Source organism: Durio zibethinus, chromosome 12 (assembly GCF_047325235.1).
Source record: "Durio zibethinus cultivar Kanyao isolate XHJ-2024 chromosome 12, ASM4732523v1, whole genome shotgun sequence".
NCBI lineage: Eukaryota > Viridiplantae > Streptophyta > Magnoliopsida > Malvales > Malvaceae > Durio > Durio zibethinus.
This window is the reverse complement of record NC_143173.1, coordinates 22,403,587-22,412,964: the sequence shown is the minus strand read 5'-3', so window position 1 is coordinate 22,412,964 and position 9,378 is coordinate 22,403,587.

Below are 9,378 nucleotides of genomic sequence, written 5' to 3'. Positions count from 1 at the left end.
GCATTGTAGATGCATCTCATTTCATGCAAACATTTTGTGTATATGTGAATAAATAATATGATTTTCATCAAACTTGAATGGTACATGCATTGCATTTTAGAGAAGAATGCATCATCTTTATTATACGCACATTCATAAATTCATCATGAAAACATCATGCCATCCACACATTCGTTTAATTGTCCTCTCATGACATCCCATCATTGGATGAATAAAGAGTGCCCCAATAGGTAAAAACAAAATCCTAAAGTCTTTTAAAGAAAAGATCATGATTATGGGAAGTTTGATCGAGCCAATTGTCTTCTAGTTTAGTTCATTTTCATCTCAGTTTGGTAAGAGTTTTGAGAAGTTAAATATGGGAGAAGATTGAGCACCTTGAAGTGAATAAGTCTAAGATGAAAACTAACATTGTGGACACAAAGAGCGCAGTTGATGATCATAGACAATTTTTTGTCACTCTAGCTTTGCACATAACTTTTGTTTTGAAAAATTGTTAAAAGTGGATTGTTGTTTCTTAAAAAAGGAATGGTTTCAATTTTTGGACTTTGTAAATGATAACATATTGCATGGTTAGATTTGATTTGTAAATTTTGTTTTTTATATATTTTTAACTCTTCTTTGAGAAAAATTCAAAAAAAAAAGAAAAATAAAAAATTGATGTGCAATTGTTTGAAAATAAAGCCTCATATAAGCAATTTTCAATTTCGTGAAAAAAAACTAGGATAAAAAGAAAAAATGGTGCTTTTCAAAAATAAAAAAGAAAAAAAAATTAAGAAATCCATGTTTTTACATAAAAAATCATAAGAATCTCAAAGAATTGGTGATTTTTATTTGTTGTAACAATTTTGGAGACTGTTAGATAAAAATTTTAAAAATTTCAAAACAAGAGGAGTCGCGAGTAATTTTTTTTGGCTAGGCGTGATTGGTCACCTATTAAAACTTACCTTTTTAATAAAATCTTAAAATTAATTAAAAAGATTATTTTTGGGTCCACGAAAATAGTTTGGATTCGAGAGTATAGTTACGCATGAAAAAAGATTAGCATTCTCACAACACCCATTGAAAAATCACTACTATATACTATTTAAAATTTTATAATTAAATGTGCAAAATAAACAAATAAATAGCTTAGTAAAAAAAAAAAAAAATTACCCAAAAAGACCAATAAAAGTCAACCAATGGTTTGAAGGCAATTCAATCTGGTTCAGGCAGTCTAGATGTGGTTTAGATGCTGTTAAAAAGCTATTCAGGAGCTACAAGCCGATTCAAGAGTGGTTTAACAGTTGGAAGCAATTCAATTTAGATAATTTTTTGGAGGTTCAATTGAATCGGCCTAAGGCTATTGGATTGAGGTAGGAAAAGGGTTTGGTGTGTAAATCTTGGATTTAGGTCCAAGTCAACACATGGGCCCTCTATTTTTTTTTATTTTTATAAAACTATATAAGCTAAACTTTTTTTTCAAAACATTTTAAACCTTTTCTCCACAAAAAAAGCTCATAGCTTTCAATTTTCCTAGAAATCAACCTTTTAATCTCTCAGATTTTGGCAGTTGATCGTTGCTCGTCACTATTTTATTTGCTATCGACCACAGCTTTGTATTCGATTTGCTTTCAAATTTCTCACACTTCTTCCTTTTAACCCTTTTCTTTTCATTTCTAAGCTCAGTTTTGCCTAAAATTAGCCTAAAATTCTTATATCTAGCCTTGAAAATTTTAGGCAAAAAGATTTTTTTTTTAATTTTTTGACTTTTTTTTTAGTTTAAGGCACTGTAGTTCCTCATTCCAGAAGATGTTGTTTTCTTTCATTTGTCTATTTGAAATTTTTATGGGTTTGTTTGGTGGTTTTCGGTTGTTAGCCAGCAAAGATTATGGGTGATGATAGATGAAAGATGATGGTAAAGGGAGTAGGTGAGATAGTTAACCAAAAGGGGGAGTTTGTTATATGGTTGTGGTTTAAGGATGAGGATGAATCGATTAAGGGTTTTTGGATGTTGGCTGGTAATACGGGGTGTTCTTGATTAGCAGTGACCTTGAAGTTCAGTTTGTGTGTGATTTTCTGCCGAATAGGTATGGGGCTGAGGGTGTTTAGGTGATTTTTGTTAGGGGTTATAGGTAATGAAAAGTGTGGTGGGTTGTGGAGGAGCTATGGTGGTTTTTGGTTGGGATGCTAAAAATGGTGGTCTAAAAAATAGGTACTAGGGTTGTTGGCGAAATGGGTATTGGTGTCTAAAAGGAGGCTTGGACTTGAAAAATACTTTTGACTCCTTATAAAATTGGCCTCTTCCCCTAATTATGTTTGTGAATTCCCTTTTATCCTTAGCAATTTAATAGTCTCTGCTAATAAAGTTGGTGAAGGATTTATACCTTTATCCAATTACTCAAAAAAGTCAACCACTGATGCTTTTATGTTTCCCAATACCTTAGGGAATATCACAAACCCATAACGGTCAAAGCAAACAAATCTAATCCCCGATCATCATCAAGATGTTTTCTTACATGCTCGTATAGAAAAGCCAATAGAATTGTGTTGACCCCATTCTTCTCCTTCTTAAGCTTATCTATCTCTTCGACCCCTATTTGTCTAATTTGGGCTAACTTTTTTCTATATCCAATGGTTTTTTTCTTCTTCCAATAGATATTGTCTTAACCAATAGACTTTATCTAGAGCAGGGATAAGTATTATTCAATTGTGGGGGTTAAGCATTGTTGGTTAAACATAAAACATCAATAAAATGGATCCCAAAATTGTATTGTAGCCTTGACTAGCGACTCATCAATCTTCACCGACATGAGCAGTGCCACACCCCATACTTATTTGAAAAAGACTCATTTTTTCCTACTCCCCACTATCACCATATAGTTTCCAACCCAACTATATCATTCTAACTCAAATCCACATGCACTAATCGTGGAAGTGTAGAAATATAATTGACCCCTAAGCAGTCTTTTTCTTTTTCATTGGTGCTTTCCGATTGGCTTTTAACTTCCAAATAATTCTTATTGGAGGTTGATACTACTGATGGCTTAATGAGTACTTCTTTTACTGTTGATTGATCCAAAACAAATACCATCCTTAAAATGCAATATTTATATGATGTATGCAACAAAATTAAATACTATACAAATAAAAAAAATAAATATCCAAACAAATAAATAACAAAAATAACAAAACAACCATATAATAAAACAAAATAACAAAATATATACAGTATCCTAACTTTTAATGATTTTCTAAAAGGTGGCATAGCTCTACCCTAAACAGGCTTCCTTTGGCTCATGATATGTTGGGTCGGGATTTATTCGTCTAAAAGTTCTCAAATTAACCTCACATCATCATCCATTATAAACTAATAAGGCACACTATTCTTGTATATTAGAGTCTACAAATGAAAAGGGTTCGATTTGAATGGAAATGTTTGGCTAGCAAATGCGGAGGTTATCACCTCATGAGAACGTAACCACTTCACTTTCTCCTAATAAGGATAGAGCTCGGGTCTAGAGCTTATGCATATAAGTGAATATGCAAAAGTGTGCAAAGTGATATATTAATCAAAATAACATAAATAAATCACAAATACAAAATCAAAACAAAATAATAACTAAAATGTAATTTATTTTGTTTATTAACTTATTTTTTTTAGAAATCAAAATAAAAAAGATTAAATTAAATATCAAATGAAACCAATTAAATCTAAAATATTTGATTGCGTAAGATTAAAGTTTTTTGCCTGACTCTCAAAATATCTCTAGTGGAGTTACCAAGTTGTTATAACGTATCAATCTGGAGACTCGATCGCTAGACGTAAAAAATTAAAATTGTCAAAAACATGGATAGTTGTCACTAATATTTTTTAGGGTGTGATTGGCCATCCAAAAATTTTATCCATTTAATTTTACAGGTTTAGAGTTTATTAAAAAGATACTTTTGGTCTACAAAAACAAGATTGAGTTTAAGAGTTGGTTATGGTAGGGAAGAATTAGCACCCTCCACAACGTCCACAAAATTGGTACCAATTAATTATGCATTATTTATAATTTTGGACAAAAATGGTTTTTATATGAAATTTAATTATAATTTCTTTCATCTTTTAGTAAGAAAATCAATTAAAAATCTTTATTTATAAATATTATAAAAATCTTAAAATTAAAGAAATACCTTTAAATTCTCTAATATAAAGGCAGAATTCAATGATAGTTTTTTCATCTAAGATTTATTGTTACATTTTTTTAAAAAAATAATAAAATAACATTCTTTGTAAATGATAATCATTGATGATTCTTCAACATCTAGACAAAATACCAATAATTATAATTCATGAAATGTTATTTTAATTTTATTAATTTAAAACTAATTTTTTAGAGAACCTTTTTATGTAGTAAGAATGAAGAATGATATAATTAATATTAAACATTGATAATTAAAATAAACATATATGTGCATAATAGGTGTAAACATTAACTACAAATGAAATATAGGCAAATGATGATAAATACAAATTTAGGAATTAGGTTTTTAAATATAAAGAAACTACCTGGACTCTCCAACCTTTAGGTAGAGTTTAGGTAAAGTTTACAAAATTATATGAAAAATTCTTAATGAAAGAAAATTTCCTAAATAACCATAATTTAGACTGGATTTAGGAACAGATTATTTCATGGGAAATTTCTATATAAATCTTTAAACTTTATGATGGTTTCAATGTTTTGCTTAGATTTAAGCCTTAAGATTTTATTTAGGTTTGAACTAAGGCCTAAAGATTCGGATTCCACCTAGGGTTTAGAATTTTAGGTTTCGTTAAGGGTTTTGATTTTAAGGTTTCATTTAGGGTTTTGATTTTGGGCTTTCATTTAGGGTTTCAATTTTAGGGTTTTAGGGTTTTAGTAATTTACGAACTTCTCTAAAATTTTTCAACATCTGAACAAACTTTTGGAACAAGCTTGTATTTTTTAATTTTCCTAAAAATCATATTTTTTTATATTTTCTATCCTTTCTTTTTCTTTAAAATCATCATTATTATTTATTTATTTACCCTTGTCTATTTTTCTAAAGAATGGATTTTTTATATTTTTATTTATTTTCACTTTTCATTAACAATTATTATTTATTTATTTATATATCTTTTCGTATTTAATAATTTCTTAACATCTAAATAGAATTATTATTGTTAAAATACAATTCTTAATTTCTTCCAACATCTAGACAAGGGTTTAAAATTTTCATTAGTATTTTTTTATTATTATATTTTAAAACATTTTATTTTTATTATTATTTTTAAGAAGCATTATGGAATTAATAAATTTAAATGCATGGAGAATAAATTACATTTAAAGTGATGTAGAACATGAAAATTAAATTACATAAAGACTAAAATAAAAATAGAAATGAAACTAATAAGAAAATTAAACATGCATGAAAATTTACTTTGTATTTGAGCAGCATGAGAAAAATGTGCATGAACATGTATAGTATAAAATATGCATGAGAATGAAACTAGTTAAAAAGAGATCCTAACTTTCCTACAAGTAGCTGCAGGGAAAACAAACTAAAATAAAAGACACATGTTGGAGTCTTAAGCTTCCCTAAATCCACAAAGTAACCGGCATACTATCGAAGGAATTTTGAACCGTTGCAAACAAACCATAACCAGTATAAAGAAAACAAAAATAAAGATGAAAGGCTTGAAGCTTTAGCTTTTACAAACCATCTTCACGCAACCAAAGACTTTATTTTCTTTACCATGATTTTTATTTATGATAAAAAAAAAAGGGTCGCAGCCAACTTCCAAAAACTATGTAACTTAGACGCCGAATAAAAGAAACGAATTCAACAAAAACGTAATTACACTCAAGCAAAACTAGATAGATACCTAAAGCTAATTATTTTCTCTAAATCATGAAACAGTTTCTAAACACACAAAGGACAAACATAACACAAGGGACATGTCATGAAACACTAAAAATGCAACATATAAGGTAAAAGAGAAACATCATGCCAAAATCCAAAACAAAACAACACCCGAACAGAAAAGGAGAAAGGTTAGAAGAAACATTGCTTTACCTTTGTTGCACTGAAAAGCATTCCCCAGGTTAATAGCTTTTGCCGCTACTTCCTCTTCTGTTTTTTTTTTGGACTTTTTCATTTTCTTTCCGGTCTGCTTCCAGTTCTTCTTTTTTCTGCTGGTCTTCTACCTTTCCTTTCTCTGTTCGCTGCAAGTTTTTTTTTTTGGCTACTGATATCCTCCCCCTAAGTTCACACCTGTTTCGGTACTGCCACCTCTCTTCTTTTTTTTTTTTTTTTTGCTTCACAACATGTCCAGGTTTTCCACCTCTGGTTGGCGTTCCCATGCTTCTGGTCGGCGTTCCCAGGCTTCTTTTCCGTTTCAGTTTTCTCTTTCTTTCGCTTCACCTTTCAGTCTTTTGCCACTTGCTACCTTCTCCCTTTTCTTTTCTGCTTTCTGCCTTTCCTGCTTTCTTTTTTTTTTTTTTGCTTTCCTCTTCATGTCTGGCTGCTGCTTTTCTGGTTGGAGCTCTCACAATCGCCTGCACTTCCTCCCTTTTTCTACTCTCTTTTTTTTTTTGCTTCCTTTTCTTGCTGAATGTCTCTCCCGTTTCCTACTTTATTTTTTCTGTTTTCTCTAGTTTTCCTGCTTGTTCGTGCTTTTTCTCTTCCTTCTCTGCGTTTTTCAGTTTTTCCCCTCTTTTTTTGTGTCCCTTTCACGCCCCTAATGCCTCCTTTCCTCCATAAGGCTTCTGTTTTTCTTGCTACCCGCCCATGCATGCACGTTCTCCATGCAACCGCTGCAGTTTTTGGTTCTTTAACCCCTCCGGTGTGATGGTTGTTCATGCAGGTTGCTTGTTTTTTCATGTGGGACCTCATGCCAAATTTTACAAGGCCAAGTGAGCTTTTTCTCTTTTTATTTGGCCACGTTTAATATCCCAGTTGGGCTTTTGTACGCTTTTGTGTTTTTTTATATATTTTTGGACTTTGTTTGGGTTATAAGCTTTAATCATTTGGGGTTAAAAGCTCATTTTTCGTTTCTTTGTTTTCCTTTTATACTATATTTTTATTATTATTTTATTTTTTATATTTACTATTATATTTTTATCTTTTATTTTTATATATTTATTTAGTTTTATTTATATATATATATATTTTTTAATATTTATTTGGAACTTTCATTTGATGGCCAACAATAGGCCATTAATGAATTTTAAAAAAATCATCGATCAGGTTTTTTATCAGGCCTTTTATCGGGACGCATATCGAATCATTTAAAATTGGGTTTTGCATGAACTCAAAAAATAATGATTGAGGCCTAATTATAAAAACAAACTCGAATTAAAGTAACAAAATATCTCAGATAAAATTAGATATCTATAGTTGCCCCTCTTTGTATATTTTTTAGTATCAAGAATAGTGTAAAAACATAGACAATAATTTTGTCAGGATACTACTTTATAAGGTGATTTTTTTGTTTGGTTTTGTTTTTTATATTTGTTTATATATATATATATATGTTGTTTTCTTCTATTTGAGTTGAAAAATTCATATTTTATGAAAAATGATTAGGACTAATACACAAGTTAGCAAAAAAATATAATCAGGATTGAGTCGCGAACTAAAAATAAAAATGACTGGGATTAAATCACAAGTCGAAAAAACAAGGCAACCAAAATTGAAATGCAAGTCAAAAAATAAAAGGCAATCAAGACTGAGTTGCAAGTCAAGAAACATATAATGACCAAGATTGAACCACAAGTTGAGAAACAATGATGACATGATTGACACCTCAAGTCAGGAAACAGGGATGACCAGGGTTAAACTGCACGTCGAGAAATACAAATGATCAGGACTAAACCGCAAGTCAAAAAATAAAGATGATTGGGATAAAACTACATGTCATAAAATAAAGATAACCAAGACAAAGCCACAAGTTAGGAAACAAACATGACCAGGACGAAATCATGAGTCAGGTAATAAAAACAACTAGGATGAAGCCATAAGTTAGAAGATAAAGAGCAACTAGGATTAAACTGTAAGTCAAAAAAATCAAAATGGTTGGGACACAATCGTAAGTTAAAAAATAAAAATGACTGTGATGAAGCTATAAGTTAAGAAATAAAGAGCGATTGTGATTAAACCATAAGTCAAGAAATAACGATACTAGGATGAAGCTATAAGTCAGAGAATAAGAATGACCAAGGATAAAGTTTCTTTTTGACGCTAATGAAACTTTGTTTTAAAAGCCATTCTAATTCTTTTTGACATCTTCTCATGAAAGACCTTCAACATAAATTGTCAAAAGAATGTATGCAATTCATATGACCACTATAATGAATTTGAATGATAAAAATGCAATTAATGATTTATACCATGCATTTCTTGATTATATTAATTCAAAGTTCAAGATTAGTTCAGCTATTTCGAATTCTAAAGGCTGCCCTAATATCTTCCATCTTGTTTCTCTCTCTTCTTCTTCTTTTTTTTTTTTTAAATGCCTTCTATAACCCTTTTTTATCTGAAAGTTTCCTCCAAATTCTTTCTTTGGTCATCTTTTTCACCAGTCAATTGATTCTTACTTTTTTGTGCCATTATCTTCCATTTATCATTTTGAACAACGCATAGGTCTACTATGAGCATTACCAATAGTTATCCCAACTTCTAGTGATAAATGCAATGATTTCAAAGTTCAAAGTTGAATATAGGTTTTGATGAATGATGACAAATTTGTTTTAATTTGGAAAGGAAAAGATAAAGTTATTGAAACATAAAGGATCAGAAAATTTAAAAGGTATTCAAGGAAATTTTCTAAAAAACTCATTGAAAAAACTCTTAACATATCTTAGTACATTGGTAACATTGAAAGAATTTTTCTCACTTAAAAATTTTTCTAGGCATCGCAACTCAAAATATCTTAAAATCCCATCCTTGAGGTTCATGTTTACCTTTTAAAAATTCAGTGATATGCATGCAATGCAAATAATAAAAAATTGGTACACATTTTTTTTACTCTTTTTTTTAGAAAATTTTTGTTTATTAATTTCTTTTTTTTATTTTTAATTTTTATAGAAGAAAAAAAAATCTTTTAATACATTGAAAATTTTTTTATAAATACTTCAATACGTTGGTAGCATTTAAAAAAAATCTTCTTACTTGGAGATTTTTTAGGCATTACTATTGAGATTACCTTAAAATCTCATTATTAGAGGCTCATGTTTATTTTTCAAAAATGAATTTATGCAAACAATATCCATACATTATTATAATTTTTTTTGTTTTAAAAAAACTCATTTTTTTTCATTTTTTATTATTTTTTATTTAAGAAAAATAAGTAATGAAAACCTTTTGGTACTAAATATATTTTTAAATACTCTAGTA